We start from the raw sequence: 17,166 nt of genomic DNA, 5'->3' as shown, positions 1-17,166 counted from the left end.
AGACTCCTAGGCATCCGCTTAGGTCATAGGATTGTTTAGTTTTGTTTTGGTTTTATTTTTTTTTTTCTTTTTGCTTACATAAAACATCCAGGTCACCTGAAGTTCTTTTAATGTCAGCTACTAAATCTTTGTTTTTGTTAACTCTGACTTCAGACTCATTAAACTAAATAAAAAGCCTTGAGTTCGTTGAAGGAATGCCTATCGCCCGCCGCCTTTTAATGTCAGCGTTCTGAGCTGAAATCATCTTCCATCTCAGATGAGGTTGAAATTGATCACTTATAGATGTAAATATAGTGATTAATTTCTGAGAGTTTCATTAAAACACACCCAGTGGTTCATGAGCTATTTTTAACCCTAACCCTAACACAACAAACAAACAACAAAAGTGTTGTTTTGACACAGACCGCTTCGCAAAACAACCATTTGAAATCAGCTTTTGTCACAAACTTGTCACAAAACACACTTTGTTACTATTTTTCTTTAGTTAAATATATAAATGAATACAGAAGATACGAGGACTGGACCGGAAATGAGTGGAAAAAGCAGCCATTCTTAAAAGAATACAAGAAAGTCGAGCTCCTTACAAACAAAATGTGACGATTATAAGGTTCTGTGAACATATTTAAAGGGATAGTCTGGTCATATTTGAAGTGATGTTTCAGTCCAAAGGGCGACCCAGTCAAGAAGGCACACCGTTGCAAAAAAGTTACAATTAAAAACAAAAAAGCTGACAGCCGTCAACATCAACAAGAGGCTGCAGGACTCCTCAGCAAACAGACGACGTGGTGTTTAATGTTAATCTGACCCGAGGCAACGCCTGAAACGGATCTAAGTCGTGGGGAGGTGGAGAGACAGAGAGAGAGCAAGTTCGGGAGCACAATAAGGTGATTCTCTGGGAAATAAACCTTTGTGTCCGTTTGGGTCATCCTGTGTAACTCAAACCGCCGAGCTGACAGAAAACAAGACTGGACGGCCTGTCTGGGAAATCAGCTCGCTCCGGGAACTTACACAAAGGTGACGTGGTGATGAGGAAGAAGACTGCGAAAATATTAATACTGATAGCAGACTTATCATGTGTGGGTGTTTTCACTTACAGGCAGGCAGGTGCCTGGAGGGGAGGAAAAGTCAGGTAAACACACACACACACACACACACACACAGACAGGAGGAAAGGGGAGGAGGAGAAACCGGTTGAACAGCATTACCTCATGCAGAAAACAAGAGATGTGTGTGTGAGAGACAGAGTAGGTGGTTGGGTATTTGTTACAGAATGTTGGCTCTTAAACATACCAGCTGGTCTTTAAATTAAAAAAAAATAAAAAGAACGAAAATCAAACAATATGGATCCTTCTGTTTTTGTTTCTGGGTGGAGCTCCTTCTTTACATTCGCTCGAGGTCGTTCAAACGCCCCGAGGAGATGAGCAAACAACCATCTGTGGGAGCAGAGAGGCGACTCCGTTGAGCCTAACGGTATTAGAGCCTCAAAGCTCCGAACAATCAACATCTTACCTGCTGTAGACGGTTCTTTAGGCGGCCTTGCTCTGGAGAAAAAGACCCGATTTGACGATATCAGGCTCAGATTTTTGTACGTTAGCAGCCGGCAGCCACCCTCGACACACACTCAGCGTGCTAACGTTGTGGACCCTGTTTGTCTGTTAGCAAAATATCCCAGGCCCCACTAACCCATTTATGGAAACACTCAGGAAGTAACCGCTGGATGCACGCCTAGAACCCAAGTCAAGACGGCCCCCTGGCCAACAACGCGATCAGTTTTACAGGTACTGAGCTAAAACCTGGTGTGGTAGTAGCTGAGAGTCGTCCTCAACACCACCTGCTAACAGATCATGCGAGGTCTGGCATTATTGCATGAGATAACGTCTTTAATGCCGTCCCCCTCATTATAAGATGATAAGAGTCTAATTGACGGATTGCCGGGCGTTTAATTTTTACTTGACTTTTCTTTAATATTTAACCCCAAACATCCTTTCAGACTGATATTGTTTGCTGTTTTTGCCTGTTTGCTAAAAGTCAATTAGATCAATCCCATTGGACCATGACCCGGTCACCTGCTGACCATATGGTTGGAGGCTCCCGCACACGCCACCACCTCCACTCCCACACACCGGTTCCTGAAGGAGGCCACACTCTCTGTCCTCCGTTGGCAGAAGGAGAAGCTCCGAGGAGGAGTCCCAAGTCTGCAGACCTCCCGGAGCCTCAGCGGGATCTGGGCTCCTGAATGTGGAGCGGGTCGGGGCGGGGGTGCTGACAGGTTTCTGATTACCACGCAGGTTAAGAAATCTTGACCTGGCTGTGTGCGGCGCGTTTGGCCTGATGAGTAAACATGTGTCTCTGTCTCTCATCTGCTCTCCTGGATTATTTCTCCGCGGCGCTAATATGAGGCTGGCCGTGAGGAGACGATCTATTTAGGAGAACCCGCGCGTGCTCGACGGCTCTCGGCTGCTTCTTTAAGATTTAAAGGTCAATTTGGCCAAGTTTAAAAAAAAGAAAAAAGTCTTTCCAAAACCTTTGATTGTACGCTTTCTGAATTTGCTTCTTTGGACTTGAGCTGCTTTTCTCACTCATTTTCAGTTCACTGCTCGATCATTTTAAGGGTTTGCTTGTTTATTAAGCTAAAAGGCTAAAATGGCTCCTAAACTCAAGGGATGGACCGACATTTTGTTGACACACGACAGACTAAAACGGTTAGGCTCCTTGCTACCAGCAGCCTGACTCCAAGAAAAACAGAGACGTCAAGGATGGAAAATGAGAGGGTTTGACACATAAAACAACAAAGTCGTCCCCCGAACGGCACGAGCTGAAAACAAAACATCCACTGAAGGATGACGGATCTCTCCCCAGGTCTTTCCTGTTTGTTCGAACCACGGTTTCCCTACATCGTTCATCCGCTGCGGACAGCTTTGAGGCCTGAAACGGTCTCTTTTTGTCCCGCACGTGCACGCTTTCCCCGTTTCGCTCTGAGGCGAGCACCGCATGGAACGCTGCCTTGGACAGAGAACGGGCGACAAGGCAGCCGAAGTCCAAAGAAAGACTTTGAGACACTTCTTCAGAAAGTCTGGAGAACTGTTGGCTGAGATCACGTCTAAAGGTTACTAGAAATTCTGGCTCCTAGGCAGCGAAGTATAAATATACTGATGGGTGAAGGAGGGGGGGGGTTGAAAACCTCTGCACAGCACTGTATAATTAAAGTGCCTGGTAAAAGGTTGGTATGTGTGGTTCATGGGGGATAAGGACCAACAAAGAACTGGTTTTGGCGTCAATCGTTCACTCATCTAGAAAGCTGTAAGTTAGAACTTAATTAAGAACGTGCGCCTTGCAGATTCCCTTAGAGCACATCTTTTAGTGATCCAGCAGAGAAACTCGAGTTGTCTGGAGCTCAGCTGGACTCACAGGATCATCTGAGCGTGTTTCCTTTGCCCCAGGTCGGGGTGGACAGTCCGGTCCGGCTCACAGACACGGGTCAGAGAGTGCAGACCGGCACACGGGAGCTATGTGTGTCGTCTGGCCCCGCTCCACCGGGACAGCTGAGGTACGAAGCAGGCGAGAATGCCACATTAGTCTCTGTCCCTTTGTACACACACACACGACACATGTCCCCACATGCACGAAAAACAGACTGCAGCCCACTGTTTCTTAGTCATTCGCTCGCCGTGACACACTCGCAGCTGAGCGAAGCACATGTCTGCACAGGCCGAACAGATGCAGATCGCTGGGAGAGGCGGGGTGCAGCTCCCAAACCCGACACCGGGCTCGGCTCGGTTCAGGCTGGGGCCCGGCAACACTTCTGTGCCTTTTACTCTGACTTACTCCTGCAGCTCGACCCTCCCCAGCCATATTTTCATCCGCTGCAACAGAAAACACATTATTTATCTGTAAGCAGCTGCCATATTTAGAATTTTTTATTTTTTTGGGTTGCCCCATCTTGTTTGCGTGACACGTCCGGGGTCACAGCTGGGACAGGAATAGAGGATGACTCATCTTCAGTCTGCGCCGTTCGATCCAACCGTGCGTGCGTGCGCGTGCGTGCCCGTCGGGTTTGCGTGTGTTTTCAGTCTCTTATAGCCTTAAGGTAGCAGGTCTGCATGGCAACACTCGGGGAAGAAACTCCAAGGGCACATCAACGCTATCGTCTCGCAACATGTGTAAACCCACCCACTCAGGGCTCAGCAGGAGATACTTTCCACCGTCTAGCTGAAGAAATCAAGAGGAAGATTGATGGAAGCCAGGAGTTGGGGAACTGTCAGCTCATGTGATGTTTTAATGTATAAATATATATTTATTCGTCAGAGCTACAGGCAGATTCGTTCTGGAAAGGTAATAAAGTTCATAAAGCTGTAGGATTTCAAACAGGATCTAAAAAAGAATGGGACAAAGTAACGTCTGAAACGCCTCACTGCCCCACAACGCGACTTTTCTGATTTCTTGTTTTGTCTCCTGTGAAATACGTACATTTTTATTTTATTTTATTTTTTAAGATTTGTGGTGATGTTTAGCTTTTGGAGATCGTGCTCAAAGCAAAAAAAAAAAAAAGCGTCCCAGTGTCATTATCTTGTCGTAAAAGCTCCGGTAGTGTCATCTTTTTTTTCGTGGACAGTGGGATGCTTGGCACTTCTTCTTCTTCGTCTTCTCCTTCCTCCATCCTTCTGCCTGCGATGCGTGACTCAGTCTCCTCTAAATATATTCAGAGGCTATCTCCATCCCTGAATTCCACTTAAAAAAAAGAAGCTTAAAGGAAAGAAGGCTCACAGGAGGAGCAGCTATTAGGATGTTTCGGCCTCCGTTTTATCTCGCTTTATGAAGCCATTTAGAAATAAGCAAACAAAGGTCAGGGGTCATGTGTGAGGGCAAGAGTCAAGCCCAAATTATGGGTCATCCACTTCTGTGCTGAACAGTTAGGAAAGTCTTTTTATCATTTCTGCATCTTTCAGCTTTTTCTGTTCACAAACATTTGTTTCCCAGATGAATCAAACTGGCTGAGTTGTTCCTGTTTAAACCATCAGTGCTGAATTTTGTTTGAAAAGGTTTCACCCTGCAGCAGTTTGACTTCCATACTTTTTTCTTACCCCTTCGACCCCCCCCTAAACTATCAGTACCGATGGGCTCGGCCCGTTCCACTGCGACCGCCGGATGTTGTTCTGGACAAGCGCCCAAAGCTGCGGTCTCCTGCGTCCCGGCGAAGCCCCTGCATGCTGCGCTGTTGCCGGGTGAGACGGATATTTACGGTCGGTTTCACGTTTCCTGCAGAAGACAAGACAACCGGGAAGCAGCGGGGGAGAAATTATTTGGGAGTTTAGGAAACGGCCGCCTGCTCGTCTGAAGCCTTCGTAAACACCTCGGGAGAGATCCAGGTCACTGAACTATTGAGAGATCAAAGAGGAGAGAGGGAGGGAGGGGGAGGGGGGGGGAAGAAAAAAGTTTCCACTTCCACACGCGTGTGTATGAGACAAGCGCTCATGTGCTCTCGAGCTGAGTCAACAATGACTTATCAGTTTCTGTCACATGTTTCGTCTGGTTTGGCCTTTTTTCTGGAACCGCTTTCCAAGGATATACAAACCGATGTAGGCCAAAGGGTTTCCATGAAATTTTCATTTCTGCGCTCCTTCGTGGGCATTCGTCAAGTCGCCCTGCTCCTTGATCGCTCCCGCCTCGGCTCCTAAAACTTGATAATTGGCTGCTTGGAAAATCAGTTCAGTCGCCATTAAAGCAAATCCATTTAAGGAGGACGCATACTGTGTATCTTTGTTAGAAGGGACAAAAGTTCTACTGACACGTTCCCTGAGGGGAATAGACGGCGCATTATAAGGCTGGGTTTCCAGGACTTGGTGGCACCAGCGGAGCACACATCTATGAATTTGTTTGCATGATTGTGTTTGTCTGGAAGTCCCAACGTTCTCTTTCTCCGACTCGTCTCTGTCCGCTTGGTACCGGCTCTTCGCAGAAAAGCGTGAAGGAGCTCCGGTTCTGAGCAGCTGAAAAAGAGGCGAGGGGAGGTCTGATCCTCGGTCCCAAACATGCATCAGCTGGGCATCAATAATTCAGCCGTATGACATGCTGGTGCTGTTTGGGTTACATCGCTGGCTGAGCACACACACACACACACATCGGTGCTAAATTCAGACATGAAGCAAGGAGTTTACAGGCAAACTACCAACATCACAAAACTAACGTGAACCCAACAGGCTAATATTTTACCCCCCCTTTTTTTTTTTTTTACAAAACACCGACTCTCTCTTTAGCTACGTTGTTATATGTGGGTCTGTTTTACATTTAAACCCGGACGCTCAAAGAACCAGTCGCACATTTTATTTTCAGATCAATGCCACGCTCACATTCGTCGGGAACTAGGTCACTCCACAAGTGGACAAAGATGAGACGGCTAGACTGTCGCTGTCCGCCGGTACCGTGTCTCCACGGCTCAATAATTCACACTTTGCGCTGTGTGTTGTTGAATTTTAGCGACAGGAGTTTGACTTCGAACGGTTAACATAATATATTTTCATGCCCGTCTGCAACCGGATTTGATCTATTTTCACAGGGTGTTTGGATAAAGCTGAAGGTGGAAGTTAATCACTGGCATTCTCTCTGGAAATTAAAAAGAATTTGGAATTACACAGCAGAGGTAACACTTTGAAGATGCTGTATTTTTGATTGTAAAACAAGCAGGTTCCAAGCACTTCCACATGAATAACTTTTCACCCCCTCAACGTTAATCGTCCAGCCACTTTCTTTCTTTGTTACCGAACTGCTCCAGCTCCTTCAGGTCTGATGGGTGTTGCTTGTTTTATTTTGAAATCTCAGCTGGATGGAGGTCTGGGCTTTGACTGGACCGTGAAACTAAAAAAACTAAAAAAACTAAAACTAAAAAAAAAACAAATCATACCAGGCCATGCTGCCTACATGTATTAAGTCCCGAGTTCAAGAGTTCAGAGCTTAATGCCACTGATCCTGTCAGTTGTTGAAATGTATTCTGGAAACGTGAGGCCGGCGCTGCAGCGAGGTCCAAAATCATCTATTCCTGTTGCTTCTGCGAAGGAAAAGGCTCGGGGGCTCGTCAGAAGCAAGCAGGCGTGTGGACATGCTGTGCATGGGACGATGGGAACAGAGCAGCCACAGGTCAGAAGGCGTGACGGGACGTGATAATAGCTGCGAGGAATAAACGTCGTGAGAGCGGGGGCACCGAGAATGGAAACCGGCATGCTGGGCTGCGGGTCACACAGCCATACAAGGGCATCGGAGAGGCAAAGGGCCGTCATAGTAGCCCTGCACATGCACTTACACATACTACTGTATGTGGGTGTGTGCATCTGTGGTGTTGGTAGGTGGAGAGGGGAGGGTGGGGGGGGTGGGGGGGATTGAAGTGCCAACTGGGCAGCTTAAAAATAGTGTGCCGTAGAGGCCTGCGACTGCACGGGACTCTAGGAACACATGATGGTCAGCACAGTCGTCACTCAGAGGTGACTTCTTTCGGCTTTGCGATGAGGAAAAAAAAAAAAGAGAGGACGCCGAATAAACCGAGCTGCCTCGGAGGGACGCAAGTTACAGAGTGAGGCGCCGGGGTGCAGGTTCGAAGCGTCGGAGCCAGCACGCTGATGAGCACGGAGTGTGTTTGTGGAGCGGTCCTGTGGGTGGGGGGGGCAGTGGGGCAGTAGGCTGAGGTGAAACGTGATGGGGATCAGACTGCCAGGATTTAAAGAGCACTGGAGTGACCCCTGCTAATGCACAGAGCGCAGCGGAGGGAGGCTGCAGGAACAGCTGCGCGATGAAGAGGACCAGTCCCCACCCGACCCCACCCCACCCACAGCACGACAAAAAAAATATGCCTCACGCTGCCAGTTTAAAATCTGAAGTGTGCAAAAACATGTAGGTGTGAAACACAGAACGCGCCATAAACGCTATATGACCGAATTTAATCTCGCTCACAAAGTAGCTCCTTCAACCCATGTCATCTCAGTTTGGATTAAGATGGATTATTGGATTACAAGGGCCTCCTGGGAGGGAGAGATACAGACAGGCAGAGACAAAAGATGGAGAAAAAGCAAGAACATGGGAACCATGTGGATTATATTCCCTTATTTTATTGATTTCCAACCCACCCACCCCCATTCATACAAATGTTCAATTTTTGTACTTTTTATTTTTGCATTTTTGTCATATCAGTGGGTGACCTGAATGACTGTTTCTCCATTTGTTTTACTTCATTGGTTTTCTATAACAATAAGGAACAAAGTTATATGAAGCCATCAGTTAAATCGAAAAGTTAATTCAGATGTATTTAAGTCATTGTTTTAAAAGTAATGTTGACTTAAATAATTGGACTGATCTTTTTTTTTTCTCCATCAAAGATCAAAACTCCCAGATTGGACAGTTTCGTGCTCCGTCCTCATGGCCGTGGCCTCTGGGAAATGTTTCTCATTGTTTCTCACAGATTCTTCAGGAATTCCAGCCATCCTACGAATATCCTTCAGTGTCTGTGCTGCTGCTTCCTCCCCTGATGTGTCTTAAACCCAGAGAAGATTTAAGTCAAGTACAAATCCTGGATCCGAGATGACAACTGGAATTCATGCTTGCTTGATATGAGCGTGGGATTAATACCCCGACGGAGGTCCTTTAAACGGCACAGTGTTTCAGAAAAAAAAAAAAAAAAGAAATACCAAGAATCCTGAAGTCACACGATCACATTTCCTAGTTCTCTGAGACACTCCCTCACAGACTCGCCTTTGTGAGGGGCAGTGGCAGGATGGTGCTCTTACTGACATGCAGGCCTTTATACTGTAACTTTGGGTCAATTTGACCTGAAAGCCACAGGAGGGTTAAGGCAGATGGACTGAATCGTGGATTCGAACAGTTCCATCTCCATAAAGCAGACTAACAAAAACTTCAGACCAAAGGCTTTCAAGTCTGTTCAAGTCAGCTTTTTATGAGTTACTGAGCGTGGTGACATTTCCAGACGCCTTTTTTTTTTCTTTTTTGCTCTTCTCGAGGAGTCATTTTAATTAAAAATGTTTTCAAATGTCTTTCAAAGGGCTCTTTTATTGTCACCAAACTGTGTGCTGCTGTGTTAGAAAGCTTAAACCTTTAAAAACACAGCCAGCTATCTTAAAACGCGGGGCCTGATTCACTAAGATTGCTCTGCGGCTGCGTGGAGCTCCAAATGTTGCCCCCGGCGATCTGCTCCGTCTTGCGTGTCGTGTTCACGAAGCGCACCGTGATAATCGCGTGCCGCCGAGCTGAACAGGTGTGAGCAACCTGCAGCTCCTTCTGAGTCAGCTTGCAGTTGTATTTGCTGCGCAGTCATAAGTGTGACCTTTTTGACACAAACACAGCACGAACAAAAGCGACAGGAAGAAAGAAAGAGCAAAAACGAGTTTTCGCACAGTGAGCTCTGCGTCTTAACGGGAAGCTGAACTCTTTATAACTATATGAACAAACATCTCACTGGATCAGAGGTAAACTAAGTGCAAGATAACATTTCTAAATCCATAAACACAGATTTAATGCACAGCTACAAACCGTTAATGGCACAAGTCATATCTTTTAACTGTGTCAGTCAAGAATAAAAACAATCATTTTGAAGGTAAATACATCAGATGTGATCATTTTTGTGTGTATTCTATCCTAATGTAGCAGACCTTATGTACTAATTTGTGACATATCGTCAGAAAATAAAGGTTCACCGACCATCACTGCATCCTGTTATCTTCACTAAAGAAATACAAGTGTCCTTGGTTTCTGTTTTGGACAAAAAGGCTCCTTTCTGCCCACCGTTCACCCCCAGCCTGCCTTCACCGTGTTGCAGAGTTAATTACTTCATTAACTTTTTCAAAATGAAGCACTACAGCATGTATCGAGAATGATTTATGATCGTTGGTTATGTTGTTGTGTATTCTCAAACAGCAACACGAGAACGCTTCAGTGTCTGATTCTCATCGCTGGAAGAGAGGGAGGACATTCCTGCCATGTTCTCCTAAAGGCAGCGGCGCAACAGATTGCTCCTTCCTCAGTGTCTTCTCCGCGGTCGCACCCACCACCACTTACGTGCTAACTGTGTGGCACAAGCAGCGATGCTATTCGAGAATCTTTGGGAATGGCTTTTTTGCCCTGGTGCGAATTTACATAAACCTTTAAATGCCAGCACAAGTATGGGCAAAGTGTGACATTGAAGAGAAAAGCTGTGTAGCTGACGGTGCAATTCGAGGCACATGTCACCCTTTGCAAGGTCTTTGTGAATTAGATGACTGCGCAGCCTTTAGTTTGTTCTCTTTTAGCTCATTTAGCTTCTTAGGCGAATCACTGAATGTTTCGTTTCCCTTTCATGCTAAGGAGAAAATCCCTTACACTGTAGCATGTTGTTAAAGATGTAAGGCTGCTAAGCTACATTGTTGACACAGCCTGTTATGTATTATAACTCAGTGTTTTTCTGGGCCACCATGGCTGCCTCGGTTTGCGTGACTCCTCTTGCTGCCCTGTGTCCAAAAACACATTTAACACCCCATAAAGCTGGTGTTTAGTGTATCTCCTCAGCTCAAGCTCAGTAGCCTGGAGTGGCTCACGGGGAGGAAAAAGGCAGCCCCGACATTGCTGCGTCTGTTCGCAGAGCGGCCCTGAGCCAGGGCACCGATAACCGCGGGGACACGCTCTGTGCAGGTGCATCCCGCAGCCACGCCCCTGGGTCAGCCGAGCCCGACCTGCGGAGCTGTGCAAAAAACGAGACCGAAGCGGGAGGCGGCTACGAGCCCCGCGAGTGACAGAGCATTATCGCGCGCGAGTGTGTCGCTGGAAACTGGGGCATGCTTCACAGCTGAGCAGCGCACAAGAGGAGCTGGCGTCGAAAGTAGGCTAAATAATCGTCTCCAATCATCAAACGGCCTCTTGTTTACTGGAGGGACGAGGAAGGGGGATAGGAATGTCCATGTGACTAAAACGTGAGAGCAAGTGCTTACACAAGAGCAGACAGGCCGTTGTCCCACTAACCCCGAAAGAATCAAAAGGAAGACGGAGAGCATATGCTTGTGGCCCTAATCCATCCAACTTACAACAGACAGGTTCAGTGTTTGATCTCTGCATCCTATTCCTTTGCCATCTACGGCTTTGTTTCCACCGTACCTTCCCTCCGCAGTGGGTCCGGTTGAAAAGGCCGGCGAGAGCAACCCACCGAGGACTCTCTCATCCCTCTCCGAAAACCTGATGGGATTCGGTCTCTGTTTGCAGATGGGGCGGGGTGGGGGGCGGAGGGTGGAGGGTGGAGGGATTCCAGCGGCGGTCACATGTGTCCTGCAGAGCCACAGAGGAGGAGAACCGTTTCACAGATGACAAGCCATACATGGTTTGCTTTTGCTTGTGCAGCTTCTCCTGAAAAAAACCAAAACATGTTCGCGACAGGGGCTTTTACGTGCTGAGCGTGTGTGTGTGTGTGTGTGCAGGTGTCAGAGAGTGGAGGTGTGTGTTTCTGGGAAATGGAGGAAGAGGAAAGGAGGTGGAAGTGTTTGATCTTGGCTGCCGGGGCTTCTAAATGGACTGCACTAACAGGCTAATGCTCTGCGTGAGGATGATGTGAACAAACTACTACTGCTCTTAAATATATATGAGGTGCATTAATAAATCATAGCCCATCCCCGCTGCACATACACACACACCTCGGTCAGCTCGTGGAAGTTGCTGCAGACTTCCACCATCAGAGGCCTGTGTTGCAGAGACAAACCAGGTCAGGAGCAAATCTTGGTGTGAAAGCACTGAAAAGGAAACAAGAAGTCAGACAGTTTTAAGTTTTTTTTTTTTTAATTCTACAGATTCTCTTTTTATGACAGATTGTGGGGTCTCAAATCCAGTGTAGGGGTTTAGGGATCCAGAGACAGAAGGATATTATGAAACAATACGACACTGCACAATACAGTGTGATATGATGTCATATGATAATTTCTAATGTGATGCAATAGGATACAATAACAATACAATACAATTTAATATGATATACAACCCCAATCTAACAAAGATACACAATGAACTTGGTACGTTGTGTAAAACATAAATAAAAACAGAATATGAGGGTTTGCAAATCCTCTTCAACATTTGTTCAATTGAATCCACCACAAGGACAAGATGTTTAATGTTCAAACGGATAAACTTAAGTGGGTTTTTTTTTTCAAATATTCTCTCATCTTGAACTGAAGACATACAATGCGATGCATAATGATACAACAAAATATGAAGCAATATGATATAATACAATACAATGAAATATGATATATGAGACATGATATGCCATGACGATATATGATGTAATATGATATGATACAATGTAATATGATATATCACAGATTATATGATATAATCTATGATACATGATATATAATGTAATGCAGAATGATACAATATAGTATGAAACATACAATACAATATGATATATTTTATATGATGTATGATATATCATAATATACTATACAATATTATATCATATATAACACCATATCATATATCATATCATATAATAACCTATATCATATCATATATATCATTATTTCATATATCATATCATATGCAATGTGTTGCTATTTGCTATAAGAAGTACTTTGTTGCCCACTGGGAATATTTGTTTTGGACTTGGAGCTGTCCTTATATCTGCCTTCACAAAAACACCAAAAATAAACAGAAGTAGTAACACAATACAGGCGCAATCCACTAGCAGGACACATTATACAACGGCCATATCAGAAGACGCAGACATACATACGTAAGAAGCCAAAAGACAGTTTTACTATGACAGCACCAAGAGACAAGATTCACAGATCATTTGGACTTTGGAGACACCGGTTAACAACAGTGGGACTTATTCACGTGTTCATTTTACAGAGAGAGACAAACAGAACAGAGCCATGAGAGGAGCACAGAGGACATTATGAGGAGTGTGTGTGTGCGTGTGTGTGTCTGTTTCCAGCAGCGGGGTGAGCCAGTTCAGCAGGTCCCATGTTGGGCAGAAGGCTTGTGAGTGTTCAGGTGCTAGAATCCTATATCAGAGCCAGTGCTGACCATGGGTCTATATCAAGAGCCGGCTAGGGTTTCAGCCCGGCGCAGAGGATTATTCTGAGAAAGAGGGGTTCTGTCCCGCCTGAAATAACTGCTCCAAACTTATGCACACTAATGAAGAACAGGGGGAGGAGAAGAATGCCACGGCGAGATGTACCCCGTGCACCTGAAACTCCCCCCGGCCCCGCCACTGTACAGTGAAGGAGTCGAGGAGGGCAGAGTTCTGGGAAGAAACAGAGAAAAGGCAAAAAAAAAAAAAAAAACGATAGCAGCTCTGCGCACGGGCCAAACACTCCTACATCCTCGTAAAGCAGCACAAACTTCGGGTTGAAGGCCAGGAGTTTTCTTCGTGCTCTTAGTTTGAAGCAAAGTGGGGAAATGTTAATAAAAAACAAACACCACAAAGAATGTCATATGATGTTTTTTTTAATAATGTCAGATTTGGATTCTTCACGGAGCACGTTGGTCGATCTGAAATGGAAGAAAAGACGACATCGCGTGGGCCTGTGACACTTTACCCACAATGCCCGTGATGAAGCCACCGGCACACACGCAGACTTGTGACACGTTCTCTGCACAGAGCAGCTAGAAGTGCCGTCCCTCGTGTTTTCCGAGTACTGCTCTGTTTTTATACTACATGCAGACGTATTTACATCGGAGCAGCTGAAGTTAAAGTACACGCTGTAGGTCTGCGGGTTGGTAAAATCTCTGAATTGGGACGGCGCTGAGAACTTCAGGATGTTTCTGGATCTCAGTTCTGGGTGTCTCTTTGACATGTTGACAGGCGTAATCTGCTTACAGCGTTTGAAGTTTCGAATACCGCAGCGCTACTTCAGACAAACCTACAGAACCTCATATTTAGATCTTGGAAGGTTCCCATTGATAGCTGTCGCCTGTTCGAAACTCCTGAGGATTAAAGCGAACGTGCCGTATGATTTCATCAGTCTGGTTTAATCTGTAGACCGCAGCGTACTTAAGCACATTCACATGGATACGGGAAACTCTGATATAGGATGCCGTTTCTAAGCTTTGAGCAATAGTTCAGCTCTTTTTTAATGTGGGGTTCTGTGGTAAGATCGTGAACTGGCTCGCGCTAGCTGTCAGCTCGGCGAGACAGGAGCTCTTTCTTCAGACCAAGGACGCTCGAAGCGCTGTCTGCAACAGGTAAGACATTAATTGTCCGTAACCCTTCCACAGAACCCCACTCTAACAGAGCTGACCTATGACTGTTTTCGTTTAATGGTGCGGTATTTTGGGGGGGAAAGTCGAAATGGGGGAGAAATTTACAGGTAAAATATTGTAAATAAAGCTCAGCTGGGCTCCCTGCTGGTCAGACAGAACAACAAACCAAAGCACTGTTGGCAAATGAAGGTCAATACTTTTATTTATTAATTTATTTTATTGTTGTCAGAGCTGATTTAATACAGGTTGACCTCTGGTAACAGTGTTATTGCCCTACATTTGAAAAACACCTCAAACATATCTAAACATGTCTCAAAATGGCCTTCAGGGTTATTCTGATTATTGCCACCATGTGTACTGCTGTATTAAAAAGTTTGAAACGTACTCCAAGTCGAGTTCATTTAAAATATCAGACATATTGTGACTGATGATCCAGTTCTTTTACTTTAAAAAAACAAAACAAACATCCCATATTGTCCTTTTTTAATGAGATAAACTGCTGCTCTGTGCAACACGTTTCATGCTTCTGTATTTCTGTTGCAGAAATAAAAACCGCCTGCTGTTTGTCTTTGGAGAAGCAAGGCTGCCATCTTGTGGTGAATCGAGGTTCTGCGTTTAAAGGCTGGCCCACAGCCTCAGTCCAAGCAATGTGTTTAAATAATGAGATATTTAGGCAGAACAGGAAGAAATTGCAAAGCAGATCACTCTGAACCCTGGGACTGTGATGAAATAGTCGATGAATGGTCAATCATGAATCGAACTTATTTTATAATCCTTCTCGATCAATTAATAGATAGATGAATAGGTAAAGTACAAATGCTAAAGTTTTAAGCAAAGATCTTGTGCACTGAGTAGCACTTGGAGTATGTGATGTAAATGACTCTCAGTTACTACCATGCCAAATTTTAGCACCGTATCTGTAAAACTGACTGAGTTATATGCTTTCTAAGGTCAGTTAGCTGTGGCGGCCATCTTGAATTAAGGTGGCTCCACGGGTTAATCAGTTGTAGACGCGCATCCAGTGACTGTTTCCTGAAAGTTTCGTTAAAATCCACGTGGTGGCTCGTGAGATATTTTGCTAACAGTCAGACATGGTTGACTGCAAATAGTTAACGATGAAGATCTTGCTCAATAGCTCAGTGCTCAAAATCATGTTGGGGATCACTCTCAGCTACTGCCACGCCACATCTTAGGTCAATGTTTGCAAAGGTTCACTGAGTTATGGGATGGTAACAGACACACACAGACAAAAACACTACCGTCCGCCTTCACCTTTCTGTGGCGAGGGATACAAACGTTTGGGTCCCACAGGACTGATATCTTAACTTAGAGACTGACTGAGAGATCAGAGGAAACGTTTGGAGTTAAAACCTTGAAACTTTCCCAGCTGATTCCTAACATTGTGACCATATTTCCTCTTATCACAAGGTCTGCAGTTTCACGTTTAGGTATGAAGATAATGTCCAAACAGACAACAATCTGCAGAACATTCCAGAAACTATTAGAACAAAGCTTCATTTGTTTCATTCAACCACAGAAGACAAATCTGTTTAACAGATCAGACATTTACAAAATATAAGGCATTAATGATAAATTTTGTTTTATCCAATTTAAGCTTTTAGCAACTGTTTACGTAATTATAGCATTTAGTGACTGATTTTTCTGATTTAAACTTTTAGCAACTTTTTGCTATCTATGGCATTTAGCTATTGTTTTTCTAAGTTTAGCTTTTAGCAATTGTTTTGGTCATTTTTAGCTTTTAGTAACTGTTTTACTAATTGTAGCATTTAGCATCTGCTTTGCTAATTGTAGCTTTTAGCATCTGTTTCGGTAATTGTAGCGTTTAACGTCTGTTTTTCCAAGTGTAGCGTTTAGCATCTGTTTTGCTAACTGTACCTTTTAGCATCTGTTTTGCTAGTTGTAGCTTTTAACATCTGTTTTGGTAACTTTAGCTTTTAGAATCTGTTTTGCTGATTGTAACTTTTAGCAGCTGCTTTGCTAATTGTAACCTTTAGCATCTGTTTTGCTAATTGTAGCGTTTAGCAACTGTTTTTTTCCAATATTAACTTTAAGCAACTTTTAGCTGTCTACAACTGTTGGTATTGCTTTTTTTCCCCCTGATTTTAACTTTTAGCCACTGTTTTACTAACCAGAATTTAGCGACATTTTTATTTTATTTAAGCTTTTAGGGAGTGTTTTAATAATTCTTGCTTTTAGCTACTGTTTTGTTTATCTAAGCTCCTGGCTACCATTTGGCTAGTTCAAACTTTTAGCTACATTTTGGCTGACTTTAGCTTTTACCTGTGGTGCTAGCTTGAGTCAGCTAACGTTTCCGTCTCCGGCCCTCGGTGAAATCATTCAGCACCCAGCGCTGCATTTCCGAAGAAAATGTCTCCAGTGACATTTTGCTCTCATTAGCATAGTTTCCAACAAACAAACTGTTTTTAAAAAATGTACCTAAAGGCTAAAAGTGTTTCCTTACAGGAGCTTTAGAGAAGCTCATTAAAATGAATGATTCGCTGACAGCAGCGTGTCAACATAAAGCTGAAAGGAAAACAAATGGCTCCAATCAGTTTAAATTTGAGGCAGCTATGTGGAGGAGCAGGAAGTTCTAACCTTGAGGTAACCTATAGGCCCCTGGTCAGAGATTAGTGGCTATTTTTGTCCTCCTGCCTGCTCTTTTCAGAAGGTTGTCCTCAGTCAAATGCTACGAGGACGAAGCTAAAGTCCCCCACCAGTGCATTTATGGGACAGCGTTCACATTACACGAACTCGGCAGGAGCATAAAATGTTTTATTTCGCTGTTTGTTTTTCTTTTGCCCGGTAACTCTGTCGTTTCCTCAGTCGTACTTCTCCTTTAAGCGCTGAGAGAAAAAAAACAGCAGCCATGACGTCAGGAGTAAAACCTGTCCACTGAAAAGTGAAGTGTGTCTGTCGCGTTAGCTG

The 17,166-nt window shown here is 44.6% G+C and overlaps 1 long non-coding RNA gene across 1 annotated transcript; it reads right to left on the bottom strand.

The window, feature by feature from the left end:
• Positions 1-7,485: 7,485 nt before the first annotated feature.
• LOC112450506 lies at positions 7,486-16,789 on the bottom strand. Its single transcript, XR_003039151.2, has 3 exons — positions 16,522-16,789; positions 11,652-11,747; positions 7,486-11,289 (listed from the first exon to the last, which is right to left on the bottom strand). It is a non-coding gene; the product is annotated as an uncharacterized LOC112450506 (long non-coding RNA).
• Positions 16,790-17,166: the final 377 nt, after the last annotated feature.

Source organism: Kryptolebias marmoratus, linkage group LG4, assembly GCF_001649575.2.
Source record: "Kryptolebias marmoratus isolate JLee-2015 linkage group LG4, ASM164957v2, whole genome shotgun sequence".
NCBI classification, from domain to species: domain Eukaryota; kingdom Metazoa; phylum Chordata; class Actinopteri; order Cyprinodontiformes; family Rivulidae; genus Kryptolebias; species Kryptolebias marmoratus.
This window is presented reverse-complemented; position numbering and strand designations above follow the sequence as displayed.